Below are 14,344 nucleotides of genomic sequence, written 5' to 3' on the forward strand. Positions count from 1 at the left end.
CTCTGCTGTTATCCTGAGCGGCATTTACACTTTCGGCTTTTATTTCATGTCTGCATCCGCACGTCTTTACTGTCCTGCACTTTCCTACTCTTGGTTCGTATTCACTCAGATTGGTCTCACATTCAAGCTGCGGTCACCTGTTGACTGTTACATCTCATTCCGTACCCAGCCGACAGCCGGATCCGTATTACACGCCTGTTATTACATGTTGTGTACTCGGCTTACAGCTGCTACTGTTACTCCATTTTTATTCTCAGGACGCACCACCCTGGTGTTTACACCTTGCTCCACTCACAACCAGAGCTGCGTTCATGCGTCGACTGATATACCATGTTTGCTCTGCTCACTGTGAGAGCTGTGTTTACACGTCCGCTGTCACAACATGTTCATACTAGGCTTGTTTCAGAGCTGCATTCACTTTCACTGTTACATCATGTTTATGCTCCACTCACATTTAGAGCTTCTGTTCTACCAATTTCATTCTCGGCCACACCCAGAGGTGCATTCACACTACGCTGTCAAATCATTTTTTGCACTCCACCCTCGACCAGAGTTGCATTCATCCGTCTATCGATATATCAGGTTTACTCTACTCGCACCCAGAGCTGCGTTCACACGTCCTATGCTACTACAGGTTCTTTCCATGTCTGCTGTCACATCAAGTTAATATTCCGTTCACATCCAAAGCTGCGTCCGCATGTCTGCTTTTACATCTTGTCCTATACTCCATTCCTATACTCAGAGCTGCAGAGCGGCGCTCATACCATGTTTTTTAGGTACCACTCACATCCAAAGCCCCATTTGTTCTTACATCATGTGTTGTACTCTGCTTCCACTCAAAGCTGCATTCTCCTGTTCATTGCTACATCATGGTTTTACTCAATAATCTCACCGGGGCAGTCTGCACCCACCGCTCTGGTACCTCTCTCCCGACAAACATAACTGCGTTCTTTTCAGGCTTACGTTCCTTTCCTCGGTGGTCTGTTACATTCCATAGGCCTACTTTTCTGTTCACCTCAGGGAGAATTTTTTATTTTTTTTTGGTCTTCTTTAATCCTGGTTCATATTCACTCAGACTGGTCTCCTTTAAAAAAAAACAACAACAAAAAAACAAAAAAAACGTGCTTTCACTACTGCAGTCCGAGTCGTCCGCCGCTTGTACACCGCCTGTACACGTCTCCAGGACGGGTAAGCTACTTCCCTCAGTCCATCCCCTCCACAGGGCTCCTCCGATCAGCGCTCATGTGTTTCCCTGCTCCCGGTCGCGGGGTCGGCGTGCGTTCCAGCGTGGAACGCATGTTGAGAACCACTGCCGGACTTGTGTGTTTTGGATTACAGGTGGTGTCCTGGTTAGTACTGTGTCATTGCTGCCCAAACTTACCGGTGCTCGCCCCTCCCGGTTCCTCTATGCTTCCTACAGCGGCATTTTGCAGATCAGGTTCACACACACTGACATCGCTCTTGATAGTGGCTTGCAGCTAAACCAGCTCCTCTATTCCTTGTTGTGGTTGCTAGGAGCTGGTCATACAGTGCAAAATCCTTTTGTTGGAGCGCATGCTGGGCTGTGTTTTACATGAATACGACTCACCTGGGTTGGAAATACACAGCTTCAGCCTAGACACTATGCACAGTCACTGCACGCTGACCATTTGCCTGCCGTCATCTGTACTGATATGTAGTGGTAGCAGGGCCGTTCTGTATGTGTATGTTCATTTATTCATATGCTATGTTTTTTCCTGTTTCCCACTGGATCACCCAGGCTCGTACCTACCTCTGTCTCCTGGATCGCCCAGGCTCATACCTACCTCTGTCTCCTGGATCGCCCAGGCTCATACCTACCTCTGTCTCCTGGATCGCCCAGGCTCATACCTACCTCTGTCTCCTGGATTGCCCAGGCTCATACCTACCTCTGTCTCCTGGATCGCCCAGGCTCATACCTACCTCTGTCTCCTGGATCGCCCAGGCTCATACCTACCTCTGTCTCCTGGATCGCCCAGGCTCATACCTACCTCTGTCTCCTGGATCGCCCAGGCTCATAACTACCTCTGTCTCCTGGATCGCCCAGGCTCATAACTACCTCTGTCTGCTGGATCGCCCAGGCTCATAACTACCTCTGTCTGCTGGATCGCCCAGGCTCATAACTACCTCTGTCTCCTGGATCGCCCAGGCTCATACCTGCCTCTATCTCCTGGATCGCCCAGGCTCATAACTACCTCTGTCTGCTGGATAGCCCAGGCTGTCATCTCCTCAGTTATTCCTCCTTCTGACTCGACTAGATTTTGTTCTCCTGGGAACGGGTACGTTCGATTTATTTTTTTATGTATCATTACCCCGGGTCCGTCCAGGCCCTGTTCTTCCTTCTCTGCCTGGTACGTTCAGGTCTGGTCTCCCTGCATGTCTACTATTCCGGGTTTTTCCAGGGTCTCCCGCTGTCAGCGGATCCGTCCAGGCTTAGCCTCCTCTCCATTACGATACTTTCTCATGATCCGCACAGGCCCACCTACTCTTTCACACTCGTCTCACCCATGCCTGTCCCTTCCTGGTTTACTTTTTCCTGGCACTGCCAGGGCGGTCCTTCACTGGGCTACGTGGTGCGGTATTTCTGAGTCACCCCCTTTTTTTTTCCAGGTGATGCCAGAAGCAGAAAGCAGATCCCGCGGGGTCCCCTCTCCCAGCCTTCAATTCCTGGGTGATGGATTAGAGTCCCTCCTTTCTCACGCCAGGAACCTGGTACAACATTCCCTCTCCTCCAACACGGCAAGGAATTATCAAGCCGGCTATAAAATATATGAAGAATTCTCGGCCCCATGGCTTTGGGGGCCCGATGATGGCTTCGGCCCCATCGCTTTGGGGGCCCAATGGCGGCTTCGGCCCCATGGCTTTGGGGGCCCGATGACTGTTTTCAGTCCTGCTGGGCTGATTGCCTGGTTGGTTGTCCATCTGTGCATCTGGGCTGATTTGTCCTGTATGTATCACATACATACCTGCTTCCCTAATTTCCTAATAATCCATGTTGATCGCTCACTTTATGTTTTGACCGCAAACTGGTCCGGTTCGCCCTACAGCATCATTGTCATGTCTTACACAGATATTTCGTCTTGGTTTAATTGTTCATGCTTTCGTTCAGGTCCTGCCAGAGGAGGAACAAGTAGGGTAATTCCCTCTAGCATGTCAGTCTCTGATCGTAGTCGATCATATCTTGCCAACCAGGTCCCCGCGCAAAGTCTTTGCCTTTTTACCACGACCAGGAATTAATTTTCGCTGGTAGCTTCATTGCAATTGCCTTCCCTCACTCATGGGAGGGCATAGACAGAATCTTGTATATTATGGCTTCGTAGCTTCTTACCGCACTAACCTCAGACTCCCTACAACCACGTTGAATCGGGTTTTGGACAAAGTTCAGCATTTCCTCATGGTAGAAGATTCAGATAGTAGGTCGGTCTTCTCGTCTCAAGCGTTAAAACAATTCTCAGGGGCACACACTAGAACAACGCGCGGACCACGGCTAGCAGATAGCTGTTGTCCGGGGAACTATTCAAGGATTATGTTCCTATCTACATAGTTATTTTTGGCCCTCATTCCTGCATAGTCTAGGCAGTTAGGTTTCGGTCCCATGATCTCCTGAGGCTAGGGCATTGCCAGTACTCCGTAGAACCAAAACTTTACTTTTGGTTTTCATGATCCATTTCACAACGTATTCCCGGTCCTCCATTCCGCTTTGGGGCAGTATCTGCAATATTGAGCATCATGTCTCTGGCCTTGTCATCCACAAGATGGGTTGTAGGTCTCCTTCTGGCCTTGCCTCATACACCCCAAATTTTTCGCTCTAGATCCCTGACGCCTTGCAGTTGGCTTGGGGATTAGTTTGCACATGCCATTCGAGTTCCTTTTCTACACTACTTGGCTTGGTTTTTGCCCACTTATAGGCCTACCCACGATCATGGCTTAGGGCACACAACAAGCCATTTAGTCAGGTTAGCTAGGACACGCCTAGCTGGGTTAGGTTGTTCCCGTTGTTTCTCTCCCCAGGGTTCTTCGGATATCTCTTGGCCGTAGCCATGACCACAAATAAAATAAATAAGGATTACAAAATAATATATATCCATATGTCATTTAAATATATAAATAGGCAAGGACACATGACTATATATCTCTGTATAATCTTTCTATAATAATCTTTCTATAGAGAAACTTGTCCGGATCCGCTTCCTGTAGGTGAATCCTTTTTTCCTTTATCTTCATTGGTTCTGTCTAGTCCTAACATTTGGGTCTACATGGTTCCGGTCTAGTATGAATTTACATAGTTGTATAAACATGGATACTGGTATACATGGTGGTATACCTGCTATCAGATACTCATGATCTGCATAATGAAAGAAAGTAAATTGGGGGGGAAGGGGGGGACAAAAACACATATTTGTCCTCTCAAAAGGAATTGCCAATAATAATAATCAAACCCTCCCCCCCCCCCCCCCCCCCCCCCTCCCAATAACCCAATTCAAGTCCACCACAATAATAATTCTGCTTTCCCTATTATTTCATGTATTCAATTAGGGTAAGGCTACTTTCACACTAGCGTTCGGGTGTCCGCTCGTGCGCACCGTTTGAAGGGGCTCACGAGCGGCCCCGAACGCATCCGTCTGGCCCCAATGCATTCTCAGTGGAGGCGGATCCACTGAGAATGCATCCGCCTGCCAGCGTTCAGTAAGCGGACACCTGAACGCTGCTTGCAGCGTTCGGGTGTCCGCCTGGCCGTGCGGAGGCGAGCGGATCCGTCCACACTTACAATGGAAGTCAATGGGGACGGATCCGCTTGAAGATGACACAATATGACTCAATCTTCAAGCGGATCCGTTCCCCATTGACTTTCAATGTAAAGTCTGAACGGATCCGCTCAGACAACTTTCACACTTAGAAAATTTTCTAAGTTTTAATGCAGACGCATCCGTTCTGAACGGATGCGAACGTCTGCATTATCAGAGCGGATCCGTCTGATGAAACATCAGACGGATCCGCTCCGAACGCTAGTGTGAAAGTAGCCTTAATAGTACCGAGTTGGATATTGTCCAACATACATAATAACACTTCTGTTGCATATATCCATTTATATATTTATTTATTTTAATGAAGAACTACAATTTTGTATCTATTTACTCATTTAATGTCTTCCATTAACTGTGCTCTCTAGGAGTTCATGTATCTGATCTGCGCCACAAATATGGGACTAGGTAGAGACATATTATTTATTAGTATTATTTATTATTTTTTATATTCATATGATTGCCATGGTTGCAATCCAAATATGCATTTATTTCTGTTAGTAGATATATCTATTTTTTTGTATTCTTTTATATATCTAGTGCCCTATAATAGTTCTACCCTTCCAGTACGGCCACACACCCTTTAAGAATTCTAATCATATGTTATATATCTTTTATACTTACCCCCATTATATATAAGTGCGGCCAGAAGTTCTAATAATGTCATGTATATGAATCCCATCTCCTGAGAAAGAAGGGTCCCGAACCCCGCAGGGCCACTGCATCATGTTGGTGCAGAGAACAGGAATCGAGGTGAATTCCAGCGATAACTTGAACTCAATAAAAGAATATTACTAATCTTGAGGATTAATCTATATGCCAGCAGCGCCGGAAAGTGGTCCCACACTTGTCACGGATGGTGTACAGGAAGCAAGACAATGCAAAATAATCTATGACTCACTGGATCCACAACTAAGGAACAAAAGGGAGACCCCTGCATGAGACCTGGCACACTCTCCCTGACTGCTCAGCCTATGCGAACACCCCAAAGGTGGATGGTCGCATATCCACGTACCTCGACTATCTAACACCTGAAGACCCTACAATAGTGAGGGGACACGACCACCGACTCCCTACACTAGACACGGAGGGAGTCAGGGTCACCTGAAATCCAGCAAACAGAAAACCACAAATAAAAGAACAGCACTTATCTTGCAGAAGACTGGGAAATAGGAACAGCATGCACACACACTCCAGGAAGTTGTATAAGCCGCACACTACTGCATTATGGGGAGGAATTTAAAGGGATGCAATCAGTCCAACTGCATGACAGCTGAGAGAGGCTAACGAGATGAGGAACTGAAAACCAAAACAAAGAAAACTCAAGGAGGAGGTTCTGAAAGGCTTCTGTCAGAGCTTCTCAGCTGTCTGGTTGTGACAGTACCCCTCCCTCTACGAGTGGACTCCGGACACTCAGAGCCCACCTTCTCAGGATGGGACCTATGGAAAGCCCTGATGAGACGAGTGGCCTTAATGTCCGTCACTGGGACCCACATCCTCTCCTCAGGACCATAACCCTCCCAATGAACGAGGTACTGGAGAGAACCGCGGACAAGACGAGAATCCACAATCCTAGAGACCTGAAATTCAAGATTCCCATCAACCATATTCGGAGGAGGAGGCAAAGGCGAGGGTACAATGGGTTGAACATAAGGTTTCAATAAGGACTTATGAAAAACATTATGGATCTTCCAAGTCTGAGGAAGATCAAGACTGTAGGCAACAGGATTGATGACAGACAGGATCTTGTAAGGCCCAATAAACCTAGGACCCAACTTCCAGGAGGGAACCTTCAATTTGATATTCTTGGTAGACAACCACACCAGATCACCAACATTCAGGTCCGGACCAGGCACACGTCTCTTATCTGCCACACGCTTATATCTCTCACTCATGCTCTTTAGATTATCCTGAATCTATTGCCAAATAGATGACAAAGACGAGGAGAATCTGTCCTCATCAGGTAAACCAGAAGACCCCTCTCCCGAGAAAGTCCCAAACTGCGGATGAAACCCATATGCATCAAAAAATGGTGACTTATCAGAGGACTCCTGACGACGGTTATTTAAAGCAAGCTCAGCAAGGGACAAAAAAGAACACCAATCCTCCTGATTCTCCGCCACAAAACAGCGCAGATATGTCTCCAGATTCTGATTGACGCGCTCTGTCTGGCCATTCGACTGTGGGTGGAAAGCAGAAGAGAATGACAACCGAACCCCCAAGCGAGAACAGAAAGCCTTCCAGAATCTGGAAACAAACTGCGTGCCCCTATCAGAGACTATGTCTGAAAGAATACCATGCAATTTGACAATGTGGTCAATAAATGCCTGCGCCAGCATCTTAGCATTGGGCAAACCAGGAAAAGGGATGAAATGCACCATTTTGCTAAAACTGTCCACCACCACCAGAATCACAGTCTTCCCCGAGGAACGAGGCAGGTCCGTTATGAAGTCCATGGACAGATGTGTCCAGGGAAGGAATGGGTAAGGGAAGGAGAGGACCTGATGGCCGTGAATGAGGGACTTTGGCACGAGCGCAAGTCTCGCAGGCTGCCACAAAACCCTCAACCGACTTACGAAGCGCAGGCCACCAAAATCTCTGAGCGATGAGATCCAGTGTGGCTCTTGCCCCCGGGTGCCCAGCAAGGACCGTATCGTGGTGTTCCTTAAAAATCTTGTGTCTCAAAGCGAGAGGCACAAACAACCTCCCAGGAGGACAAAGATCAGGAGCCTCTGACTGGGCTGCCTGCATCTCTGCCTCCAATTCAGGAAAAAGAGCAGAGACCACAACACCTTCAGCCAAAATGGGACCCGGGTCTTCAAAATTCCCACCTCCCGGAAAACAACGTGACAGGGCATCTGCCTTCACATTCTTAACCCCAGGGCGAAACGTGACAACAAAATTAAACCTTGAAAAGAACAAAGACCATCTGGCCTGTCTCGGGTTCAGACGCTTGGCTGACTCCAAGTAGGCCAGATTTTTATGGTCAGTAAACACGGTAATAGGGTGTCTGGCTCCCTCTAGCCAATGGCGCCATTCCTCAAAAGCCAACTTGATGGCCAACAATTCCCTATCTCCCACATCGTAATTTCTCTCTGCGGAGGAGAGTTTCTTCGAGAAAAAGGCACACGGTCGCCATTTGGCAGGAGAGGAACCCTGAGACAAGACCGCACCCACACCTACCTCAGAAGCATCAACCTCAACTATGAAGGGTAAAGAAATATCAGGTTGTACCAGGATGGGAGCGGAAGCAAAACTCTCCTTGATATTAGAAAAGGCCTTACGCGCCTCTACCGACCAGGAAGAAAAATCTACCCCCTTTCTGGTCATATCAGTGAGTGGTTTAACAACAGAGGAATAATTCAAAATAAACTTCCTGTAATAATTGGCAAAGCCCAAAAAACGCATCAGCGCCTTCTGATTCTCAGGAAGCTCCCACTCAAGCACAGCGCGGACCTTCTCGGGGTCCATGCGAAAACCAGAAGCGGAGAGAAGAAACCCCAGAAATTGAATTTCTGGAACCGCAAACACACATTTTTCCAGTTTCGCGTACAATTTATTCTCCCGCAGGATGAGCAAGACCTGACGTAAGTGTTCCTTATGAGTTTTGAAATCAGGAGAAAAAAATCAAAATGTCATCCAAATACACTAATACAAATTTTCCCATTAAATGATAAAAAATGCTGTTCACGAAATGCTGAAAAACAGCTGGGGCATTCATCAATCCAAAAGGCATAACCAAATTCTCAAAATGGCCCTCAGGGGTATTGAAGGCCGTCTTCCATTCGTCTCCTTCTCTGACCCTGACCAGGTTGTATGCCCCTCTTAGGTCTAATTTGGAAAAGACTTTAGCCCCAACAACCTGGTTAAACAGGTCCGGGATCAGAGGAAGCGGATAAGGGTCACGAATAGTGATACTGTTCAGCTCCCTGAAATCCAGACAAGGTCTTAAAGAACCATCTTTTTTCTTAAAAGGGTTGTCCAGGATCAAAGTTTTTTTTTTTTTTTAAGTGTACTCACTGTTAACCGGTGATTCTAGGTCCCCCCCATATGTTTGAAGGTATTTTCGCCATTTCTACACGGCTCCGACGGTCCCCCACGCACTGTTTACATCTCTGTTTATTTTTGTCTAACTTCCTGCCGCTCTGCACTGTGGGTCCCAGCGCAGCGCAGCATCACGTGCTTTCAGACGACTCTCCTCTCCGCCCTGACTCCGCCCCCTCATTGCTATTCAGTCTCCTGCCGCACATCGCATCCGCCTACCTTGAATCATATTCAGCCTCCTGCCGCACATTTTTCCCCTCCTTAGTAACGCCCATAAACTCCTCCTGGCTCAGTCCTCAGAGTATTGCTTCTATCTCCAGCCTGCTGCCCCATTTGCCTGCATTGGAGGCGTTTACTATGCTAATTAGCATAGTTCCCTTGCCTCCTTCATTATGAACAACACGCCCTGCCTGGTGACGTCACCGGACTGGAGGGGCGTGGCTTAGCGCAATCTGTTGCCGACTCAGAGCGCTCTGCATAATGTCTGTGGCTGATGGTGACGTCACCGGGCTCCCTCGGAAGCGGAAGAAGCGGCTTCGCTCTGCAGAAGAGACCCGGTACGTCATTGAATGTGAGAAAAGTCTTATATTCCGGCTGAGAATTTGTGCAATGAATACGGGGCATCAGAAAAGTATGGGAAAGGTAGGACAGTCATGTAGGAGATATGTATGTCCTTGTTAAACAATTAAACCAAAGTCCCCAATCCTGGACAACCCCTTTAACAAAGAAAAAACCAGCGGCAACAGATGACTTCGAGGGTCGTATGTGTCCTTTTCTCAGACTCTGAGAGATATAAGCACGCATAGCGACCCTCTCAGGTTGGGAAAGATTGTATAAACGAGATTTACGCAGCTTGGCGCCTGGGATGAGATTAATAGGGCAATCGTACTCCCTGTGCGGGGGCAAATCCTGAACTCCACTCTCAGAGAAGACATCCAAAAATTCAGAGAGGAAAGGTGGTACAGTCTTAGTAGAAACCTCAGAAACAGATGTCGTGAGGCAATTCTCTCTGCAAAAGTCACTCCAACCATTTATTTGCCTCGCTTGCCAATCAATGGTGGGGTTATGTTTAGTGAGCCAGGGTAGCCCCAACACTAGAGGAGTAGGCAAACCGCTAAGGACGAAACATGACACATCCTCAACATGAGCATCACTCACAATTAAACGAATATTGTGAACTATGCCCTTTAATGATTTCTGAGAAAGTGGAGCGGAATCAATAGCAAAAACAGGAATATCCTTTCCCAAAGTACATACCTGGAAACCATGAGTTATTGCAAATTGATTATCAATGAGATTGACAGCTGCTCCACTATCCACAAAAATCTCACAAAAAATGCTCTTGCTCTCTAGCGCCACCCTAGCAGGCAGGACAAAACGGGAACTACAAGCAAACGGAAAACCTTCAATTTCCGCCTCAACCCTGCCAATAGTAACAGATGGAACATTTTTAAAAGATTTTTTCCTTTTTGTTTCTTTATTACTCCCAGAAAACTGCCTGAATCTCCTAGAGGGACAAACATTTGCCAAATGATTTATACCTCCACAACAAAAACAAAGCCTCCCATGCGGGCTGAATCTTCTATTGTCAGAGGCAATGAACCCCAGCTGCATGGGCTCCTGCTCAGAAGGGGCTGATAGCGACTGAGACCCCTGCGCACAGAATGAGACCGCTGCACTGTCCCGGGACTGAGTATGACAGGAAGGAGAGATCTCTCCTCTCTCTAAGACGCCTGTCAATACGAACGGCCTGAGACATAGCAGAGTCCAAGGAGATAGGCCTCTCATGAAAGGCAAATGCATCTTTCAATCCCTCTGAAAGACCATGGCAAAATTGACTTTGGAGTGCAGCATCATTCCAACCAGTATCAGCTGCCCATCTCCGAAATTCTGAGCAGTATATCTCTGCGGATTGTTTACCCTGGCATAACAGATGTAGTCTAGACTCAGCCAGAGCAATACGATCCGGATCATCATATATCTGACCCAGGGCTAAAAAGAATTTATCCACTGAACGGAGGGGCCGTGCCCCCTCCGGCAGCGAAAAGGCCCAGGACTGAGCGTTACCCCTGAGCAGCGATATAATGATCCCCACCCTCCGTTCCTCATCACCAGAGGAATGGGGAAGAAGGCGAAAATGGAGTTTGCAAGCCTCTCTAAAACGCACAAAATTCTCACTACCCCCGGAGAACGTATCCGGGAGCGAGATCTTAGGCTCAGAACAAACTCCATAAACGCAAGCTGAACCGGTCAATTGAAACTGAGAAAAAGTCTTACGGAGATCAGCTACCTCCAATGAAAGACCCTGGAGGCGTTCAGCCAAAAGTGAAACCGGATCCATGCTTGAGACGGTTTTGGCGGCTTATAATGTCACGGATGGTGTACAAGAAACAAGACAATGCAAAATAATCTATGACTCACTGGATCCACAACTAAGGAACAAAAGGGAGACCCCTGCATGAGACCTGGCACACTCTCCCTGACTGCTCAGCCTATGCGAACACCCCAAAGGTGGATGGTCGCATATCCACGTACCTCGACTATCTAACACCTGAAGACCCTACAATAGTGAGGGGACACGACCACCGGCTCCCTACACTAGACACGGAGGGAGTCAGGGTCACCTGAGATCCAGCAAACAGAAAACCACAAATAAAAGAACAGCACTTATCTTGCAGAAGACTGGGAAATAGGAACAGCATGCACACACACTCCAGGAAGTTGTATAAGCCGCACACTACTGCATTATGGGGAGGAATTTAAAGGGATGCAATCAGTCCAACTGCATGACAGCTGAGAGAGGCTAACAAGATGAGGAACTGAAAACCAAAACAAAGAAAACTCAAGGAGGAGGTTCTGAAAGGCTTCTGTCAGAGCTTCTCAGCTGTCTGGTTGTGACAACACTTTTATGATCTTCTGTACACAAACTTTCCTGGAACTATTGAGACAGGAAGAGGCCCAGGCAGCAGCACTGCATTCCCTGATGCTGGTGGGGATAGATACCAGCTAAGGCATATACAGTTGTCGTGACTCCTCACAACAGCATCCGGTAAACGAATTACGCACCATAACACTATATTATTTATAAGGCGGTACCACACATGAGGCGCTGTGTTTTTTTGTCTTTATCTTGCCTATGAATGGTTGAACGATGCACAGTGACTCCATCTGCAGCAAGATGATGTTGTAGGTCTTTGGTGCTGGTCTGTGGGTTGACTCTGACTGTTCTCACCATTCGTCGCTTCTGTCTATCAGAGATTTTTCTTGGTCTGCCACTTCGAGCCTTAACTTGAACTGAGCCTGTGGTCTTCCAGTTCCTCAATATGTTCCTAACTATGGAAACAGACAGCTAAAATCTCTGAGACAGCTTTCTGTATCCTTCCCCTAAACCATGATGGGGAACAATCTTTGTCTTCAGGTCATTTGAGAGTTGTTTTGAGACCCCCATGTTACTACTCTTCAGAGAAAATTAAAAGAGGAGGGAAACTTACAATTGACCCCCTTAAATACTCTTTCTCATAATTGGATTCACCTGTGTATGTAGGTCAGGGGTCACTGAGCTTACCAAGCCAATTTGAGTTCCAATAATTAGTTCTAAAGGTTTTGGAATCAATAAAATGACAACAGTGCCCAAATTTATGCACCTGCCTAATTTTGTTTAAACAATTATAGCACACTTTCTGTAAATCCAATAAACTTCATTTCACTTCTCAAATATAACTGTGTGTGTCTCCTATATGATATATTTAACTGACATTTTTTATCGTAACAACCAACGATTTATACAGGAAAATCATGACGATTAACAAGGTTGCCCAAACTTTCGCATCCCACTGTATATTATTATGCTGCTGACACATAAAGCCATTGCCTGGGCTAGTCCATTGATTGAGACTCAAGACGCCCGGCTAAATCACTTAGAGGACTTTATCGATGCCATGAGTCAAATATTTGATAATCCCAATCGAGGTGCTACAGCTGAAGCAGCATTACTAGCATTGCGCTAGGGCAGACGCCTTGTCACAGAGTATGCAATGGAGTTCAAGAGGTGGGCTGTCGACACCGATTGGAACGACGCAGCGAAAATGTCTTTTTAGGAAAGGACTATGCAGCGCATTAAAAGATGAACTTGCTCATGCAGAGGCCCCTTTAGGTTTGAATGCTTTTATTAACAGGGGCTTACATAAAAATCACTGGGCCCCATAGCAGGAATCTAAATTGGGCCCCCATTCCCCTTTTATAGCCCCTCCTTTTGTTCCATGAACTATTCTTGCTGCTGCGTTTTATAATTTATGCCATCAGGGCCAGATTGGTATTACAAAACAGCCCTGGCACACAAAAGAGGTATAATAGATGCAGTGTGTACAGGTATATAGTATATTCCCTAGTGTTCTGATATGTGAGGTACAGGGTATAAATATATGCAGTGTGTACAGGTATATAGTATATACAGCAGTGTACTGATATGTGAGGTACGGGGTATAATATATACAGTGTATACAGGTATACAGTATATACAGTAGTGTAATATGTGAGGTACGAGGTATAATAGATGCAGTGTGTACAGGTATATAGTAAATACAGCAGTGTATTGACACCTCGTACCTCACATATCAGTACACCGCTGTATATACTATATATCTGTACACACTGCATCTATTATACCTCGTACCTCACATATCAGTACACTGTTGTATATACTATATATCTGTACACACTGTATCTATTATACCTCGTACCTCACATATCAGTACACTGCTGTATATACTATATATTTGTACACACTGTATCTATTATATCTCATACCTCACATCAGTACATTGCTGTATATACTATATATCTGTACACACTGCATCTATTATACCTTGTACCTCACATATCAGTGCACTGCGGTATATACTATATATCTGTACACACTGCATCTATTATACCTCATACCTCACATATCAGTACACTGCTGTATATACTATATATCTGTACACACTGTATCTATTATACCTCATACCTCACATATCAGTGCACTGCGGAATATACTATATACCTGTACACACTGCATCTATTATACCTTGTACCTCACATATCAGTACACTGCTGTATATACTATATATCTGTACACACTGTATCTATTATACCTCACCCATCAGTACACTGCTGTATATACTATATATCTGTACACACTGCATCTATTATACCTTGTACCTCACATATCAGTGCACTGCGGTATATACTATATATCTGTACATATTGCATGTATAATACACTGTGTAATATATGCAGTGTGTGTATGTGTATGTGTGTGTATATATATATATATATATATATATATACACACACACAGAGCAGTGTATTGATGTGAGGCATAGAAGGTATAATACTGTAGATGCAGTGTTTACAGAAATATGTGGTCAGTTATACATTATGGTCACTGTGTGTGTGAGGTACATGAGGTAGTGGTCACTGTAACTGACTGAAGTATTATA

The sequence above is a fragment of the Bufo bufo genome, chromosome 1, assembly GCF_905171765.1.
Source record: "Bufo bufo chromosome 1, aBufBuf1.1, whole genome shotgun sequence".
NCBI classification, from domain to species: Eukaryota; Metazoa; Chordata; class Amphibia; order Anura; family Bufonidae; genus Bufo; species Bufo bufo.